This window comes from Sorex araneus, chromosome 5 (assembly GCF_027595985.1).
Source record: "Sorex araneus isolate mSorAra2 chromosome 5, mSorAra2.pri, whole genome shotgun sequence".
Classification (NCBI taxonomy): Eukaryota; Metazoa; Chordata; class Mammalia; order Eulipotyphla; family Soricidae; genus Sorex; species Sorex araneus.
This window is the reverse complement of record NC_073306.1, coordinates 469550-489535: the sequence shown is the minus strand read 5'-3', so window position 1 is coordinate 489535 and position 19986 is coordinate 469550. Positions and strand designations below refer to the sequence as shown.

At 55.1% G+C, this 19986-nt stretch overlaps 1 protein-coding gene across 4 annotated transcripts in view; it reads left to right on the top strand.

Moving 5' to 3' along the window:
• Positions 1-19986, top strand: part of GNB1 (G protein subunit beta 1) — a 49108-nt gene that overhangs the window by 13013 nt on the left and 16109 nt on the right. For 3 of the 4 annotated variants that reach the window (XM_055137818.1, XM_055137817.1, XM_055137815.1), the window contains exon 2: positions 14049-14097. The exons of the other annotated variant lie outside the window; for it this stretch is intronic. The gene's annotated coding sequence lies outside the window, so the exon portion shown is untranslated. The remainder of the gene's footprint in view (positions 1-14048; positions 14098-19986) is intronic. 4 annotated transcript variants of the gene reach the window in all.

Genomic DNA, 19986 nt, shown 5'->3' with positions numbered 1-19986 from the left:
TGACTTACACGCAGCCGACCTGGTTTCCACCCTGACATCCCATACGGTCCCCCAGGCACTGCCAGGATTGATTCCTGAGTGCAGAGCCAGGAGCAACCCCTGAGCATCTTTGGGCATGGACACACCCCCCCCCCAAAAAAAAAAAAAAAAGAAATGCAAAAGAAATATGGTTGTATTTCTGTTGGTTTCTGTGATTTGAAGGGCAGTTGTCCGCGTCAGGCTCTGGGAGGAAGGTGAGAGGCCCGCAGCGGTCCCTAAAGGTTTGCTTCGCTGACTTAGGGGTGGCACATCTGTCCCTGCTGAGGGCTCACTTCCGGTGGGGCTCAGCTCTAACTCCAGTTCTGCAGATTGAACCGGGCTGTCTGCGCGGGCCAAGTCCTTGCCGCTGGGGTGGGGCAGGTTTATGGCGTAGGGGCCAGGGACTCTGACTGCACCTTTGCAGTTTGGGCCCCACACTGTGCTCTCGGGGTCACGCACTCCCCTGGCTTCGGGGCCGTGTGTGGAAGGAGCCGCCCGTGTCCACGGCTTGCTGGTATGTTGCTGTGGCAGAGAGGGGCCCAGTGGCTGCCCTGTGTTGAGGGAGTGGACTTTGTTCCCTGTTCCCTTTCTTGGGCCACGCCCGGCGGTGTGCAGGCTTACTCCTGTCTCTGCTCATGGCTCGCTCCCTCCCCACTGCCCTGCACTCCGTGAGGGGAGCTTTGTACTGTCTGTTAATTGGGGTTGCATCCCAGTCCCCTGGGGGCTTGTTAGCTGCAGTGTGGCGCCTGGAGCAGTTTGCTAACAGGCCCCCGAGGCAGTCAGCTGGCGACAGGTGAGGGAGGCTTCTGGCATTCTCTGGCCTTTGTCCAGTGACTGTGCAGCTTGTTTTTCAGTTGGGGCGCAGGGGCCCCACACCTGGCTGTTCTGGAGAGACTGTGGCAGTGTTTCTGGACACGGTGCTGCTGGGTCCTCGGCGACTCTCCAGCCCAACGCCGTGATGTAAAAAGCAGTTTGAATTTGTATAAATTTTGATTTGTTTCATATTTAATGTCAGCTTTCAGCAAAAACTCGCCTGACTGTTAAGCACAGAATGGTAGGTTTGCAGAGACAGGGCAGGTCTGAAGGACTGGGCTTTGTCCCTTGTCTGAGATACGACAGAGCAGCCGGTGGCTGGCTGGAGCCCCTTACTGACCTGTTACGGAGCAGGCTCATTCCTAGGGGAACTGGGTCACCATGAGGGGCTGAATGACTGTGATTAGGCAGGTAGGTTCCTCTCGCTACCGCCCCCTCATCTTCCCTCCCATTCTTCCCTCGACTCCGAGATGGCAGAGACTCATGGGGGAGGAAGCAGGGACAGTGCCAGGTGCAGCCGTGCCGCCCCGCCCCATCCTGTGACCTCACGCCACACCCCTATGCCCGGAGTCAGCAGCTTCCTCCAGAGAAGTCGGTGATGGGTGGGAGTCCCACGGCCAGGGAAGAGAGGCTGTGTCTGCCCGTGGCCCAGCCCGGTGGTCACCAGGGGCTGGGAGATGCTGGGATGTAACCAGGGCTTCGTACTTGTCCTTTTTTTCCTAATTTAGTCTATAGTAGGAACTAGCTTCAGGGCGTGTGGCTGCTTTGCATGGCCAGAGACCTGGGTCCAGCCCCGTGCACCCCACTGAGCAAGCACTGCCAGCTGAGGCCCTCAAAAGAGTTGTTTTTGTGTTTGTAGGCAAATAGGAAATGCCATTTCCATTTTTTCACTTTCGTTTCTGGTATTGTTTTTGCTTTGTTTGGGGGCCACACTGGTGGGGCTCAGGGTTGACCCTGGCTCACGCTCAGGCATCACTCCTGGTGGGTGAGGGGGCCTGTATGGGGCGATGGTGGTTTGAACCGGGGTTGGCAAGTTGCAAGGCAGGTGGGTCACCCCTGCTCCCCCTCTCCTGGCCGTGGCCCTCACCCCTGCTCCCCCTCTCCTGGCGTGACCCTCACCCCTGCTCTCCCCTCTCCTGGCTGTGACCCTTACCCCTGCTCCCCTCTCTGACCATGACCCTCACCCCCTGCTCCCCCTCTCCTGGCCGTGACCCTCACCCGTGCTCTCCCCTCTCCTGGCCGTGGCCCTCACCCCTGCTCCCCCTCTCCTGGCTGTGGCCCTCACCCCTGCTCCCCTCTCCTGGCCGTGGCCCTCCTGCTCCCCCTCACCTCCCCTGCATCCCATATGGTCCCCAGAGTAAGCCCTGAGTACAATGGGCGTGCCCCCAAACAAAGTCAGTAAACACAAATGCAGTGTTCCTGTATTACATGACAGAGTATTCGGTTTAGTTCTGGGGCTCAGTGGTGCTTAGGGGTTACTCCTGGCCCAGTGCTTAGGGGGTCAGTCCCAGTGGTGCTGGGGATCATCCAGGCCTTCAACATGCGAAGTACTTCTGTTGGAATAAATGTCGCTAGGAATGAGCTCTGTAACAGGAAGATGAGGGGATGCTGTTCTGTTGGATATAAGCGAGATCAGAGTCTGCGGCCGTAGGCGGGATGAGGACTCTAACGGTGTCGGAGTTGAGGGGAGCTAGTTCATGGCTGGTGCAGCGTCTCGGGCACTGGGAGCACGTGGCGTGCAGTGAGATGTTGGGTCACTCGGCAGTCTGTTGCAGAGTCATGCTGGCAGGGGCCAGGGAGAGAACACAGCGGTTAAGGCTCTTGCCTTGCACGAGGCTGACTCTGGCCGTTTGATCCTGCCCCGTATGGCATTCCCCCTTACCCTGCCCTGCCTCCCACCTCCTGACTCCGCTCAGGGACATGTGGGGCATCCAGGCGGGACCCCCCACCTGCAGCCATGTGTGCTAGCCCTTGGACCCTCCCCTGCCCGCTGTACTGACACTCCAGCCCATGACGAATGCTCCTTGTGGAAAGGCATGTACTGCTTAGGAGTGTGAGGGAGAGAAAGAAGGATGTGTGTTCAAGAGGGAGAGCAGGCTTCCCAGAGGGGGAGGAATGACCCAAATGATTTCTCTTTGCCCTCTCCGCCCCTCCCCCTAGTACTTTCGGGGTCACGCCCTTCTCCGGGAACATGCTAGGCTGAACCTTGGACACCCCATGCCGGCTGGGGGGCCAGAGTGCTGGCCACCAGAGCACTGAGGACGGAAAGGGGAACCGAGTATCTGTGTTGGCCTGGAGCACCGTGGAACTCCTCGGGACGCTAAGGACACCACGAACTGGGAAATCTTGGTGCGAACCCGCGCGCCTGCGTCTTCGAGGGCGTGAAGGGAGGGCAGGCTGTGCCTCCCCCGACGCCACCGCGCACACTCGCTTCCCGCGTCTCCCGGAGCCTGGGGCCCACAGACAGAGATGGAGTTGGGTGAAGGCCTGTTGGCGTTGGTGTTGCCGGCGGCTAGGGAGAAACTGAGGAGCTTGAAGGAAAGACCAGTTGGCTGTGGTGGTGTCTGCAGTGGCCTTTGATGGGAGCCGCGTCTCAGTGGAGGAGCTGGCTCCAGAGCTGACGTGCGGCCCTGGTGGGACTCGATCGCTGCCACGCTGGGCACGGCTGCAGAACACAGCCCTGGCTTCTGGGGGCGGGAGAGCAGGGGCACGACGCTGGCAGCACTGCGGCCCAGGGTCCTTGGTCCCAACTTGGTCTTCTCTGGTTCCATGAAAGCAGGAAACTGGGGCAGTGTGAGAGCAGAGAGGAAGCAAGATAAGAGACGGGGGCGGGGCACTGACTGGGGGGTCACAGTCCAGAATCCGAGTTTGCCAGGTACCGAGGCTGGGGAGTGGGCAGGTGTGGCAGAGAGAGGGAGATGCGATGTGGAGCCTTGGTGTCTGGGAGTGTGTGGGGGCAGCTTGTGTTTGTCGTCTGTTTCTGGGAGCTGAGTTATTACTTGATTTATGTATTTGGATGGTGTGTGACACTTTGTGACTCACCCTTTTCAGCTGCAGTGGCCCCAGGCTGTCGGGAGTGCTTTCATGACCTGCCTGCCTGCAGAGAGGAGCCAGGGGCACGGTGGAGACCCTGTCCCGGGCTGGGGGCACCTTGCCTCCTGTGCCACTGGCCTGGGGACAGCAAGCCCGTGAGCGGGGCTGAGCGCTTCCTGATGAGTTTCAGGCGTGCACTGTCCCAACCCGGGTCCCTCACCACGGTCTTGTGTCCCTGCAGCCCTCTCCACCTTCAGGCCTCCCCATCCTGCTCCCCTTTCTTTTCTTTCTCTTTTTTTTTTTTTTTTTTGCTTTTTGGGTCACACCCAGCGATGCACAGGGGTTACTCCTGGCTCTGCACTCAGGAATTACCCTTGGCGGTGCTCAGGGGACCATATGGGATGCTGGGAATCGAACCCGGGTTGGCCGCGTGCAAGGCAAATGCCCTACCCACTGTGCTATCTCTCCAGCCCCCCTGCTCCCCTTTCTCTTGCCTTTGGGCATTATTCATCCCTGGGGGGGGGGCGGTGAGGTGCTTCCCAGCCCAGCTGGTGGAGTGTGGCGGGGAGGACAGAGAGCAGCACCCGCCGGCCCCTCTGTCTCCCCTGAGGCCTGTTGCGCCTGCGCAGGAGAGAGGTTTACGTCGTCAAGAGTGTGGGAATGGCCTGTTCATGGACACTCCCTCGGAGGTTCAGCAGGTCTGAAATGTCTTTTCTATCCTTGAATTGATGCTATTTTGGGCTTTAATTTTTCAATTCTTTTTTGGTTTTTGGGTCACAGCCAGTGCTGCTTAGGGATCACTCCTGGCAGTGCTCAGGGAACCGGATGGGGTGCTGGGGATCAAACCCCAGTTAACCACGTGCAAGACAAGCACCCTACCCACTGTACTATCGCTCTGGGCCCATCCAAACTTATGTTCCTGGTTGCCTGGCATGTCATCATACTGGCCGAATTGAAATGAGGAAAAACCACATGTTGAAGAAATAGGGGTGCAGCGATGTGACTTAGTGGTAAAGTACTCACCCTGCCTCTACGAGGCCGTGGATTTGATCCCTAGCATAAGGGCGGGAAAAGGAAGAAGGAAGGACGATGGAGAAAGGGAGGGAGGGAGAGGATGGCGGGAGAAGGGGAAATGTGGAGGAAAGGATGGAAAAAACAAGCACTGCAGGGGCTGGAGCCATCGCACCACGGGGAGGGCGTTGACTTTGCACGCAGTTGACCCGGGTTCCATCTCCGGCGTCCCTTAGGGTCCCCTGAGCATCGCCAGGAGTGATTCCTGAGTGCAGAGCCAGGGGTCAGCCCTGAGCATCGCCAGGTGTGAGCCCAAAGGAAGAGAAAACGAACCAGGCTTGGCACTGCAGGGCCTGGTATTTGGGAGTGCCCGGCATTATTCCTGACCCTGCTGATACCCAGGGTCCGTACGTGGTGTCGGGGATTCAAGCCAGGGTCGCGGCCACTGAGGCGACTTGTCCCACGCCGGCGAGTCCAGCTGTTCTCACTGGCCTCCTCTCGGGTAGCTCACGGTTGGCCATTTGCCTGCTGGGAGCCCAGGGAGCTCGTCCTCACCGCGTCCTCACCCGCTGTGGGCGGTGCCTCTGGCTCTGCCGTCACTCAGGCGCGTGGGTGGGATCTCTCCTCCTTGCCTCTTCCCTTGTTATTCCCAAGGCTTCTGGGGGAATGTTTGCACCTAGTGATTAAGGAGCTTCACCTTCCTTGAGTCTTTGCCGGCAGCAAGGTTAGGAAGGAAAGCCTGGGCCACAGGCTCGCGCTGCCCCCGCGCAGGCGCAGGTTTGGCTTCTGGAAGCTCCTGAGCTGGGTAGAGGGGAGCCGTGGGCGCGTCTTTTCAGGAATGGAGAAAGTAGGGTTCGTGTCTGTCCACTCCCGTGCTGTCCCAGACATGCGTGGGAGCAGCTGGGCCTCGTGCTGGCCGTGTGTGAGGCAGGGCCTTCCCTGCTGCCAGCCATTCTCACCTGATTGCTTCCTCTGAGTGCTGGGGGTACCTGAGCCTCCATCCGTGTCTGCCTGCCAGTGCCTGGCACAGACTTGATTGGCACCTGGAAAGGGTGGTTCCCAGATATGAACCAGATTCCCAGCCATTTTACTGTGTTCAGGGACGACTCCTGGCTCTGTGCTCAGGGATCGCACCTGGTGGTGCTTGGGGGAACCACATGGAGTGCCGGGGATTGAAGCTGGGTCAGCCGCATGCAAGGCAAACTCCCTACCCACTGTACTATCTCTTCAGCCCTGGGAGCTGAACTTGGGTCGACCAGATGCTCAGGAAGTGTCTTCCGTGCCGTACTGATCTCTGGAACAGTTAGCTGTGCTAGGACTTACTCCTGGCTCTGCTCAGGGATCACTCCTGGCACGGCTGGTAAGACCATAGTGGTGCCAGGGATTGAACCCGGGTTGGGCGTGTGCAAGGCAAACGCCTTACCCGCTGTGCTATTGCTCCAGCCCCCCAACCCCCCTTTTTTAAAAAGTTTTTTTTTTGGGGGGGGAAGACACTCCATTTTGGAGTTGGCTTGGGTGCATAATTTCTCCTTTTGGGCCCCTCCCATCGTCCCCATCCTCATTTTCTGAATCTATTTGCTTAAAAACACCAAGGTTTGTTTGTGATAGGGGCTGGGGTTGAACGCAGGGCTTGGTGGTACAATGCTAAGCTTTGCCCCTCGTCCGTGAAGTGCTCCAGGAGCTTGTCCCCGCGCTGCTGTGGAGTTGAGTGGAGGTGTGTGCCCGTGTGCCTGTGTCCTTCAGGCAGACCTCAACTGGCACGGGGCACGGCGTGCCAGTCTGGCGGCCCCACATGGCCGAGGATGTCAGAGCAGCTCTTGCAGCTCGGGGCCGCCTGCTGTGTGGGGCTCTGGCTTCTGGGCCTCCCGGGCGCTACTTGGGACTGAGGTGTGGGAGTGAGAGCAGCTGCGGGAGTCAGACCATGGCTGTGAGGGCCGGGGGGGTGTGTGTGTGAAGAGATAGGTCCTTTCCCTTTTGTCTTCTGGCCACATCGGTTGGGCTCAGGGATGACTCCTGGTTGTGCTCAGGACCCTGTGTCATGCCAGGGATTGAAACTGGGTCACTGAGATGCAAGGCGAGCACCCTGTGTGCTGTGCTGTGTCCCGGCTCACGTGTCCCTTGTCTTGACTGTGGGGTGATACTCAGCTTCTTAATATAGCCTGATTCTTCTAGGCAGGAGCCACTTCATGTTTCTAGGATTTCTGTGAGAGAATAGCAGTACGGTGCCAACCCCGACAGACAGACAGACAGACAGACAGACAGCACCCCAGGCTCTGGAGAGCCTCAGGCGCACCTGCTGGGGCTTCTTCACTCCTGCAGAACTGCCATGGGGGAGTTCTGGGATGCTGGTGGGGAAGGGAAAGGGCTTCAATTAGGTCGGCGGAAAGTTCGCTCTCCTTCCGTGGGAGGCCTATTTAAAGATGCGGCGCGGAGGAGTCAGATGTCAGAGCCGTCCTTCAGAACGCTGAATGAGGGAGAGGGCGGCTGGTGGTCTCGGAAGGAAAGGCCCGAAGCCACGGCAGGGAGCCACAGTGGCAGACTAGGTGGGGCCTAGAACCAGGAGGTCACAGCCAGGCCACAGGTGCTTCGTGTCGGTGTGGTTCTGTGTCTCTGTGCTTTCATTTCAGTCACTTGATGGCAGGAGACAAAGCAACTGAAGCTCTTAATTGACAGAAAGAATACCAAATCTACCCCCCCCACACACACACCAGAGCAGCGTTTGAGAAGGACTGGCGTGTAGAGGGGCCTGGGCAGGGAGAACAGCCTGGTAAGGGAGAGTGCCCACACCCTTTCCCTCTGGGCGGCCGCTCCCCATGTCCCTGTCCAGAGCTTGCAAATGCATTCCCCACTCGCGTGTTTCAGGGCACGTTGTTTGGTGCTGGGGCTCATTTGGTCTTCTTGAGCTGGCTGCCTGCCCGAGGTTTGGGGGAGCAGTAAGAGGGGGAAGCTGAGCAGACACCCCTGTTGCCCCCAACCTTCTCACCCCTTGACAGGGGAGCGTGCTCAAGAGGCGGGTGGCACCTGGCGCTGGTCCTCTCTGAGGTTGGGGGTGTCTCCTGCCGGATGCATCGGTGCAAAGGAACATTCTAGTAACTGCTCTTGCTTTTCTTTTAAAATACAGACTCATGATTCTAAAATGAGAGTCGGGCTGGGAACGTGGCTCAAGGATGCCAGCTTGGCTTTGGTCACCAGCACTGTATCCCCCACCCCCTGTGGCTCCATAGTAAGATGAATGCGACTCAGTGAGAATGGCAGGGATCACTCCTTTGCACCCTGGCTGAGTCAGGCTGCTCCTGACCCCCGTCTGGCCCAGGCTAGTCACCGGCCTCCGGTTGCTCTCAGGCATCTCTGCTGCAGTTCTGTCGGCTCACAGTTGCGAGACAGGATAATTGCGTTGGGTTCCTGCGGCTTAATCAGATGCTGCCTGTGAAGCCCTTAGTGACGGTATCCGGTCTGGAGTGAGTGCCTAGCACACATTTGTGGTGGGTTGGAAATCACTTGAGCTACGCTGGAGTGATAGTACAGTGGGTAGGGCGCTTGCCTTACACGTGGCTGACCTGGGTTCGATCTCTGGCATCCCATATGGTCTTCCGAGCACCGCCAGAAGTCATTCTGAGCGCAGAGCCAAGAATAACCACTAAGCATCGCGGGGTGTGACCCAGAAGGCAAAAAAAATTTTTTTTTCATTTCAGTTTTTTCCTTTTTCCTTTGACATCCTTTGTGGATGAGCTGGGGGATTTGGGCCACATCCAGCAGTGCTCAGGGCTTACTCCTTACTTAGTGCTTAAGGGTTGCTCCTGGCAGTGCCCCAGAGGTCTTAGGGTGCTGGGAATTGAACCCAGGCCTCCTCCTACACGCAAAGCCACACACGCAAAGCTATGCACGTAGTCAGGTGAGTCAGCTCCTGGCCCCTCAGCTCTGTACTTTAAATTATTTTTAAGATGAAATTTTATGTTTTATTAAACACCATGATTTAGTTGGCGTTTTTTTGTTTTGTTGTTTGTTTGTTTTTTGGGTCACACCCAGCGATGCTCAGGGATTACTCCTGGCTCTGCACTCAGGAATGACTCCTGGCAGTGCTCAGGGGACCATATGGGATGCTGGGAATCGAACCCGGGTCGGCCATGTTCAAGGCAAATGCCCTACCCGCTGTGCTGTCGCTCCAGCTCCCCTAATGTAGTTGTCTTAAGTGCTCAGTGTTCTAACAGTAGTCTCACCACCGGTGTCCCCACTCCCCACCCCTCCCCCAAGCCTGCCCCCTTAGCAGCCTGAAAATGACTTACTTCATCTTGCTTTTCATAGTGTGTATCTCAGATGGTGTTGCTGAAGCTGTTGTCCCGGGATGTGCTGAGCTGCCCTTCGAGGGCCCCCACACAGCCTTCCCTTCTGTTCTGCTGTGCTCCTGCTGGGCTGTCAGCACTGCGAAATCGGGAGTGGTGGTGAGGCCGCGTGCACTCCAGGGGCTGGGAGCCTGGCCCTTGTGTGTCCAGCCCCACCTGAGAGGCCTGGCGTCTCAGCCTGGGGCCGAGGCTCTGGGACACCCAGCAGTGGCTTGTAAGTTTTGAAAAAAAATTAGAGGTTTGCGGCCACACCTGATGGTGCTTAGGGTCAATTTCTGGATCTGTGCTCAGAATCGACCCCTGGCAGTATTCGGGGACCATAGTGGTGCCAGGGATTGAACCAGGGTTGACTGTGCAAGGCAGGTGCCTTAACTCGGGCACTATCTCTGGCCCTCAGGATTTGCAACACTGTTTTTGCCAGTGCTCAGGAAGTGCAGTTCCACAGGTGCCGAGGTCCCTCCCACCTCACTCTCGGCTCACCTGTCCCAGACTTGCGTCTCTCAGCAGGTCGCGGGATCATCTGGCTTTTGTCCTTTTCTCTTTGACTCACTTTGCTCAACTTGACCCCACCGATTCCTTCTATGCAGCAGTGAACTGGGGGTTTTCATTGTTCTTTTCCAATTTTTTTTAAAGTATTTATTATTTATTTATTTATTTATTTATTTAATTTTTTTGCTTTTTGGGTCACACCTGGCGATGCACAGAGGTTACTCCTGGCTCTGCACTCAGGAATTACTCCTGGCAGTGCTCAGGGGACCATATGGGATGCTGGGAATCAAACCCGGGTCGGCCGCGTGCAAGGCAAATGCCTTACCCGCTGTGCTATCGCTCCAGCCCCTAAAGTATTTATTTTTAATTTTTTTATGTTTCAATGAATCACTGTGAGGTACAGTTACAGACTTACAAACTTTTGTGCTGCCAATGATTGTTTTTTCCCTCTTTTGCTGTTTGGGTCACATCTAGTTTTGTGCTCAGGGATCCCTCCTAGCAAGCCTGGGGAACCATACGGTGTGCTGGGGATCAAACCCAGGCTTGATGCAAAGCAAGTAGCCTACCTGCTGCACTATTGCTCTGGCCCCTTTTGGAGGAGTTGTTGGTCGTGCACTGGGGGTGGGCTGGGGGCTCTTACACTGGCGCTGCTGAGGACTGAGTCCTGGCTCAGTGCTTAAGGGCTGAGTATTGTCACACCTGCCGGCCAGGCCTTTGTCCCTGTCCTGAGTCCCCTCGCAGTCATCTTCTCGCACATCTGAGCAGTGTTCCATGGTGGGCAGAGAGGGCGCTATTATGGGCACTTGTTTCCAGATCTTGGCTCTCGTAAGGCCTGGGAATGTTTTTCCTCTTGTTAGCTCCCAAGCAGTTAAGGTAGATTAACGGGAAAGCTGAGGGGCGGAGAGCTGAGTGGTGCAGGAGGTGACTGCACTGTCGGTGCGCTGGCCCTGCCCCTGGTCCCGTTCCTCCGGCACTCCCGAGAACAGCCCCTGAGCAGCCGTAGATATGACCCCAAATACCACCCACCCCCTAACACCGCCGGGTGTGGCCCCAAAACAATTAGAACCCCATGAGTAACAAAAATACAAGCTTACGTACTGGGGTGAAGTAGCTGGGACTCTGATTTGAGAAGGTCTCGGGGCCAGGAAGACCGCTCGGCCCGCAGAGACTTCCTTATGTCAGGCCCTGGGCTGAGTCCCACTCCCAAAATATTCTATCATTGTCATCCCGTTGCTCATCGATTTGTTCGAGCGGGCACCAGTAACGTCTCATTGAGAGACTTATTGTTACTGTTTTTGGCATATCCAATATGCCCAAAACATTAGTTAAAAATAAAAGTAAATTTTTACAGAAGAGGGACTTACAAAACTTAACTAAATTTCTTCTGCTTTCTCCAAAATGCCATCTTTGAATAGGGCCCTGGGTGGGGTCTTGGGGACCAGGCGGCTCCAGTGAGGTTTCTGGGGTGGGCTTGGAACCCTCTGGGCATGTGCTTCACCACGTGGCTCCCCCTCCCCCCTCCGCCTTGTGTCCGTTAAGGGTTTAGACAGGCCGGGGTGCTGGCCGTGGGTTCACCCCCCCTGGGGCACTGACTTTGAGAGAGCGTTTGGCCACCTCCTAGAATGTCTTGCTTTTGGAAATACTCCCTAATATTTCTAAAGAATGCCGGTGAGATGTCGTGTTTTTTTTTTTTGTAATTCAAGTTGTTCAGGGCGGGATTTGTCCCGCCTGGTGTTGCCCAGGACTTATTCCTGACCATGCTCAGGAGTGACCCCTGTGGACGGTCCCCCGGAAGGCGTCTGACCTGTACTACCTCTGGCCCCCTTTCGGTTTTTTTAAAAAAGTGTTGTTGTTGTGTGCTGTGTGTTGAATTTTGCTTGTGTTTGGGGCCACACGGGGCGGGGGTGCCCAGGAATTAGAGCTGGCAAGGATCGGGGGCCCTCTGGGGTGATGAGCCCGCTGGCCGGCCCGGTTCGCTCTGCTGCTGCGCGGTGTGTGGCTCTGCCCGGTGCTGGCGCCCCGGAGCTGCTGGCCCTGGGAAGTGGTTCCGGAGTTCCCTTTCCTTTAGCAGAAGCCCTCCTTTCCCGCCAGGGGGTTTCAGAAGCCCAGCTGTGGGTGGGCACGGGGGACGCTGATGGGTTGGGAGGTGTGAGCACCCCTTTTGGGTTTGGGGTCACTCCCAGCAGTGCAGGACTTACTCTTGGCTTTGTGCTCACGGACCAGTCCTGGGGGGCTGGGGGAACAGTATGTGGTGCCAGGTCCCAGATAGTAGAAAGTCACTGTGTCATATTATAAAGGGGCGGGCTCACCGCCCCCCACAGCTCATTGCTCCAGACACCCTCTTTTTTCCCCCTCCAGTGCCCAGGGCTCCTGGTGGGTCTCAGGGGAGGAATGGGCTGGGCCCAAGCAAGGCGAGCACCTTCCCCGCTCTCTCCTTGTTACTGTTTCTGGCAGTACTCGGGGCTTCCAGAGATCACTCCTGGTGGGGCTCCGGGACCCTCTGGCTTCCAGGGGTCTAAGCCAGCTTGGCTATGTGCGAGGGAAGCGCCCTACTGGCCTACCACCTCTCCAGCCCTGCAAAATTTTAACTTTTTGAGGAATCACCAAACTGTTTTCTTCCACACTCACTTATTGCCAGAAAAATATGCGCTTCCTTATAACATAAGCAGTATAAATCAAAAATAAAAATATTTTGTTAAATAAATACCTTAGAATTTGCAGTTCAGCTGAGGACATTGTCGTTGGCCAATTCCTCTCCTGCTGCCAGACTGAGTCCATGGACAAGCTAGTGGGTTCATCAGTAGGCTGAGGAACCATGAATCACCCCCAGATGATGGTGGGGTGGGGTTTGCCCAGATGGGCTCAGGGGTCACTCCTGGTAGGGCTCTGAGGAGCCTAGGGGTGTTGGGGACTGAACCCGGCTTGGCAGTGTGGAGGGAAAGTGCCATGTCCACTGTGCTCTCTCTTACCCTAAAGGGATTATTTTTAGATTTGGGTCCACACCTCACTGTATTTGGGGCTTGGGGACCATTTTGGGTGCAGGCGCCCTCCGGAACTGTTTTCTTGCCCTTCATAGCGGTTTTCCAGGGAGGTTACCAAAATGTCTGTAAGTGTCTGAAACTCTGCTTCGGCGGAAGAGCAGCAGATATTTCTGAAGAAATCTGGTATTGAACGTACTGGTGCTGACTGCATTGGGGAGGGGAGCGTGGAACCTGCTGTGTTTGATCTTGCCGTGGTAGAGACTGGCCCGAGGGGCTGTACCAGGAATCAGGCTGCAGCCCAGTTCCTGCTGCAGCCGAGTGGCGGAGACCCCTGAGGCCATGCCCTGGGCAGCAGTCTGGGTTACAGCCAGCGGGACGCTTGCCCAGCGCTCACTTCCCAGACCCTCTAAGGACATTTTTTTGGAGGAATGGCGGTGGGGGGCACACCCAGGGATGCTCAGGGATAACTCCTGGCTCTGTACTCAAGAATCACTTCTGACGGGACTTGGGGGACTGTGTGGGGTGTTGGGGATTGAGCCCAGGCTGACCGCCACAGGGAAGTCCAGCGCCCCCCTCCTGTGCATCACTTGGTGCCTATAAGGATTTTTTAAAGAAATTGAGAAAGATACTTTCCCTTCTCTCTCACTGAGAACCTCATTCTAAGCTGATAATAAGTCCTAAGTGATTCTGGGCAGCAAATGCTTTTGGGGAAGACTTGGGCTGAGTGTGTGGAGCTGTGTCCGCCCTCGTGCAGTGCGGATGGGCCTGGTCTGATTGTGGAGCTGTGTCCGCCCGCGTGCAGTGCGGATGGGCCTGTTCTGAGTGTGGAGCTGTGTCCGCCTGTGTGCAGTGCGGATGGGCCTGTTCTGAATGGAGCTGTGTCCGCCCGTGTGCAGTGCGGATGGGCCTGTTCTGAGTGTGGAGCTGTGTCCGCCCGCGTGCAGTGCGGATGGGCCTGTTCGGTCTGAGTGTGGAGCTGTGTCCGCCCGCGTGCAGTGCGGATGGGCCTGGTCTGAGTGTGGAGCTGTGTCCGCCCACGTGCAGTGCGGATGGGCCTGGTCTGAGTGTGGAGCTGTGTCCGCCCGCGTGCAGTGCGGATGGGCCTGGTCTGAGTGTGGAGCTGTGTCCGCCCGCGTGCAGTGCGGATGGGCCTGGTCTGAGTGTGGAGCTGTGTCCGCCCGCGTGCAGTGCGAATGGGCCTGGTCTGAGTGTGGAGCTGTGTCCGCCCGCGTGCAGTGCGGATGGGCCTGGTCTGAGTGTGGAGCTGTGTCTGCCCGCGTGCAGTGCGGATGGGCCTGGTCTGAGTGTGGAGCTGTGTCCGCCCGCGTGCAGTGCAGATGAGCCTGTTCTCTTTCTTTTGCAGACTATTTTACATGTAGTGGAGACCAGACCAGAAGCACTTCTGATTAAAGGTAATTTTGTTGTATGATTCTGATTTAGTCTTTAAGGTATATTTAAATTTCTGTTTGGTTTGTGTTTTGCTTTGTCTTTTCGACCACCCCTAGTGGTGCTCAGGGCTTCCTCTTGTCCTGTGTTGGGGAAACCGCATGGGGCGGCGGGAGATGAACTTGGTTAGGCTGCATGCAGGGCGAGCACTTTATTTCCTGTACTACCTCTATGACTCCAAGTACATTTAATTTTTCATACTTTGCTTTTTATGGTGCTGCAGATCAGATGCCTGGCCTCACCAGGCCGACCACGTGCTTTCCCACTGAGTTACAGCCTGGCCTGGCCAAGTTGCCTTTTTTTTTTTTTTTAATTTTTTTTTTAAGGATGAAGCCATCTTCAGCAAGGATGAAGATCCAGGGGATTATGGTTTGAGCGGAAAACAGTTGGAAAAGAATTTCTCCAACTGTTCTACACATTTCAAATCAGCAGAGCTCCCCCTCCCCCCCGCTAAATCTTACGTGGAATATCTATAGAAAATGTAAAAAGATAAGGTCAGTGACTTAGAAAAACATTCCAACATGTTATTATTGGCAGGGACATGTATGTGTGAGGTCCTGAGTTGGCCCCAGCACTGCTGTAGACTAACAGCTTCATCCCTGTGGCCGGCCACAGCAACAGGGAGGGGTGAGGCGGAGGCACTCTTGCTATTCTCTGTGCTTGTGGAATTGTTTTAGATGCAAGTGAGCTTCGTCTGAGAGACTGGGCAGGGGACAGGGCCTTCCGGCACTCCAGTGGCTCCCACGAGCCCCACACTTGGGGTCACTCTGGGTGTGACCCCAAAATCTGAACAACAAATCGAGTCAGCTCAACAGAATGAGTCAGGTGCTTTGACAGGGCTCGGGGAGGCGGGATTGCCAGCACTGACAGAGAGGCCAGGAAGCCTCAGGGAGAACAGACCCAGGAGACTTGAGTTAGGCGAGAATTCCTAAGTTTGCCGGGCCTAAAATGGCAAGCATTTTACATTGAACCTAATTTTTTTTTTTTTAATTTAGCCACTGTGAACTACGGAGTTGGTGTTCAGCAGCAGTCCCTTCCCCACCGTCCACTCCCTCTGCCTGTGGGTGGCCCTGTTATCCTCCCACCCGCTTGCCTGCCTCTGTGATGAGCTTTCTGTTTAAATAGGTATTCAGTGCTGTGGCTTACAGAACTGGCTCCGGTAGGTTTCATGCGTGATGTTTTAGTGCCTTTTACCTTTAGCGCCTTTTACTGCCCTGTTGCTCTGTCGCCTACTTCCTGACCAAGGCCACTTCTGGTGTTCATTGTTTCCCTTGCCTTCGGGCTTTTGTTCTCCCACTTCGTATCCTGAATGTGAGAGGGATCCTTCTGTGTTGCTCTCTCTCCCTCTGACTGACTTCCTTAAGCGTGATACTCTCCAGATCCATCCATGGAGGGCCAGAATTGCGTGATTCCATCTTTCCTTCTAGCTGAGTGATAGTCCACTGTGTATATGTACCACGGTTCCTTTATCCAGCCGTCTCTTCTTGGGCACTTGGGTTGTGTCCAGGTTCTGGCTGCAGTGAACACAGAGTGCAGAGGGCTTTTCTGCATTGTGCCTTTAGACCCTTAGGAGTACACTCCAAGAAGTGGAATTACTGGGTCAGATGGGCGCACAGTTCCAGGTTTTTTGAAGATTGGACTGGTTCACGTTCCCTTCAGTGGGGAATGAAAGTCCCAGTCTCCCCGCATCCACTGGTTGTTCTGTGATGAAGACAGGGTGGGGGTAGGGGATTCACGTCTTTCAGATAACTATTCCAGGACATAGAACTCTGCCTTCCGTTTTTGTACAGCGCGTCTTGGATAGGCACTTCCTCGAGGGTATGCAGCACTGGTTTAGCCACATGAGACCTCGGCAGAATGACTTGGGCCTGGGGGACTATGTCTGCCCACCCTCAGGTGGGGAGCCGGCGCCTTAGGGTCACGGCCACGTGCGCATCAGTAGGAAAGGACTTAGAATGTTCCAGAAAATGACAAGAGTGTAGGAAAGCAGATCTCAGTGGAGGGTGGACCTAGGGGCCCTGAGGAGCCTTGCAGTGGGAATATCACGTGGATGATGGATATTTTCATGTTTATTTTCTTTGGGGGCCGCACCCAGTGGCTTGTGCCTCCTCATGGCCCGTACTCGGGTTGTTCCCTGGAGTGTTTGGGGCCATGCCGTGCCAGGGGTCAAACCCAGCCCTCTTGCATGCAAAGTGCACATTCACACCAGTGTTCTCTCTGTAGTTTCACTTATTGACCGTAATTGTGGTGAGGTTTCAGAGATGTGTGTGCCTGTCAAAATATGTTCAGTTCAGGGCAGAGATATGGGCAAGGGATGAGCAGCATGTGTGAGACCCTGGGCTCTATCCCTAGGTATTAGATCACATGCCACATACATAGAAATAAGGAAATTAAGGTGGTAGAGCACTTCCTTGCTTGTCTGCAGAGTTATAAAGAAAAAGGAGAAAAAATGGAACAGGATTCATGCTGTACAAAGTGGACTCTTACCCTCCTTATCCAGCTGAAGACTGCTTAACTAAGGGACTTCACTTCTCATTTGAAATTGTATTGTGGGCAAGAGAGATAGTACAGCCAGTAGGGTACTTGCCTTACATGCTGCTGACCTGGGTTCGATCCCCCGCATCCCAGATGGTCCCGCCAAACCGCCAGAAGTAATTCCTGAGGACAGAGCCAGGAGTGACCCCTGAGCATCGCTGGGTGGCACCCCAAAACAAAAAAATACGTGTATTGTGGGCTGGACTCAATCTCAGGCACTAATAACGTTCCCAGGCTTCTCAGTAGTGAGTTCTGTGTACCACTGGGTGTGGCCCGAACACCAAAATAAAACAAAAACTGTATCAGAAGGAAAAACTTTAGAGAGTAGATCGTGAGGGCAGAATGTTAAAATATGTACAACCTAATCAATTAACTAGACATAGGTGTTTTCAAATAATGTAAACCTTTTCTATACTTTTAAATTTATGTTTTAGGTTTCCTGTCTTTTATGGGGGGGGTGGGTTGTTTGTTTGTTTTTGGTTTTGGGCCACCCCTGGGCTTACTCCTGGCGCTCAGAGATCACTCAGGTGAAATTCTGGGGACAGTGCAAGGCCAGCGCCCTCCCCACTGTCTGCTGCCGGCCCTGCGGGCGGTGTAGCCAGTTCAGGCTCTCGTTTACCACGTGATCGCTGGTGCCTGAGGTGCAGGGTGGCTGGCTAGGTGGGCTTGGAGCCCGCGGGGATGGAGTGTGGGAGAACGAGGGCGCCCTAGGCTTGGCTCTGGCTAATTTTAGGGGGGATGTGTGTGTGGCAGGGTGAGCGGAGCACTGTCACCTTGCCGAGGCCCATGCAGTGCTGGGGTCTCCTCTCTGGCAGCATTGGCCTGAATCGGGACTGACATGGGCCTGGGAATGACATTTTATAAAACCGGTAGAGGAGTCAGAGCGATGCTGCCGTAGGCAGGGCGCTGGCCTTCACGTGGCCAACCAGGATCCCTGAAGCTTCCAGGAGAGGTCGTGTGCCGTCAGGAACGCCCCACACACAGACTGGAATGTAAAAGATGAAAGCGCAGGTGGAGTTGCCGTTGGCCCCCCGAGTGACGGTATTGGTGAGAGGTGTTCTCAGAGAGGCCCGGGACGCCCCCAGTGTGTTGTGCGAGCTGTGGAGTATGGAAGGGTTTCCTGAGCCCCGGCGGGTGTAGGCCAGTGGGCAGATGTGGGGCCCTCAGCAGGGCCAGTCTTAGTGGTTAAGCTGGCGAAGGCGCCGCGTCAGCACAGCCAGGGCTTAGTGGGACTTGGCGCGGCCGAGGGGCCCAGCCGCCTGGTGGGAGGGTTCCAGAGGCGCCGAGATCGAGTGAGAAGTGCTTCTTTCCATGTAAGTATGGCTTTAGATGGGCAGTCTCTGGCAAAATAAGAAAAACTTGTACTGGGAAAGCAAAGAGAGATATTGCCAGTAATTTTTTAAATCGAAGAATGTGGGATTATGGGCCAGAGCTATAAGAGGGTGCTTGCCTTGCATGCTGCTAACCAGGATTCAGTCCCCGGGGGCCCAGACGCGCCCCTGAACACTGCCAGAGTGATTCCTGAACACAGGAATGACCGCTCAGCATCGTCGGGTGGGACCCAGAAAACAAAAACAAAAACGTGGGATATAGCCATTTCAGATATGCCTCATTGGAAATGCGGATATAATTTAACAAAAATGCTCTGTAGTGTTTTAAAGTGTCATTTTGTACTTAACTGTTTACACAAATGTTTTAATTTAAATATGATTTATTTTTTTCCAGATTTTCACATGTTCTTTATCATTCTTAGTAATCTGTAATACTTCGACCAGTGATAATTTCATGTGAAAACGATGATCTCACAGTAAGAGGTGGCATTCCTTCCAGGCAGTGCCCACAGTCCCTGGGCGTCCGTCCTCCTGGTGACTTGGGGCCAGACGGGGAGACGGTGCCCGAGAGCTTTGGGCAGGGACCACATGGTGCTGGGGACTGAACCAAAGCATCCCTCTTACCCCTGTACTTTCTCTCTGGTCTCCAACTAGATTCTTAAAAAAAAGAAAATAAAAGGAAGAGAGTTTTGTTGTGCTTTTTGGGCCCACTTGGCGGTGCTCCAGGCTGACTCCTGGCTCTGGGCTCAGGGATCACTCTTGGCAGGACCTGGAGGGACCACCTGGGGTGCCAGGTGTTGAACCCCAGTCAGCATGGTGAAAGGCAAGCCCCTGGCTTGCTCTTCAAGCCTGTCTTCCATGTAACACATTGCTCACTTGTTTGTCTCTATCTTTGCCTTTTTTTATCCCGTTTTTCCCTTCCCTCCTCATGTTTTCCTAGGAGAGTTATATTCAAGAAAAATGGCATTTTTTCACCACCACCTTCCAAAATAGTGCCTTATCCACGTACTATCTCTCTGACCCCCAACTAGCTTTGTAAAATAGAGTTATGGAGAAAATCAAGTAGCTCTTTCTTGGTTCCAGGCTTCAGAACACCCTGTTATATTGTGTGTGTGTGTGTGTGTGTGTGTGTGTGTGTGTGTGTGTGTGTGTACATATTAGAACTGTAATCAATAATGTGTGAAACCAAAGCCGCTCCACCATTCCTGTCTTTCTCCAAAAATAACACTGTTAACATTTTCTCATATATACAGAAAAGATTGCTTACATGAGCGTAGATGTTTCTCATTGTGTACAGAAGCGTCGCTTTTCCTGCAGCGCTCTGGGGCTTGTTTGTTTCAGCTGCATCTCCTCAGGACTGGAGCCTTCCCAGGCAGTGGGAACCGGGAAGTTGCGTGCTTCCTGTTAGCTCCCACGGCGTCTCTACCCTCCGCACAGGATGACTGTGGCTCCCTCTCCCTGTCCACCCTCCAGGGCGGTTTCTCCCGCTCGGGGGCCTGATGCTGTCCCTGTGCCAGACCCTCTCTGGTGCCGGGCAGGCCGCAGGTCCACGCTGAGAACCCTTTGTAGATCGTTCACCCGTGAGAGCTCTTCCTCAGCTTATCCTTGTTATTCGCTTGCTTGGGGCCCACAACCAGTGCTGTGCTCATGTCAGTCGGGAGGTGCCTGGGGACGGCCCTGTGCCCGTGCAGCATGCACACACATGTCCATCGACCTCTCGCTGATCTAGTTTCTTTTTTTGGCTTTTGGGCCACACTCATCTGTGCTCAGGTCTTACTGCACCCAGGGGTTACTCCTGGCCGAGTTAGTGGCCCATATGGGGTGCTGAACCCAGGTGGGCCACGTGCAGGGCAAGCGCCCTCCCTGCTGCGCTTTCTGGCCAGCTCCCATTCTCTCCTCTGGACCATTGTACAGCTCCAGTTAGGTCTTGCAACATCTTTCTCTTCATTGCGGTCGAAACAGGAGCCCTCGGTGGGGTCCAGCCTCACT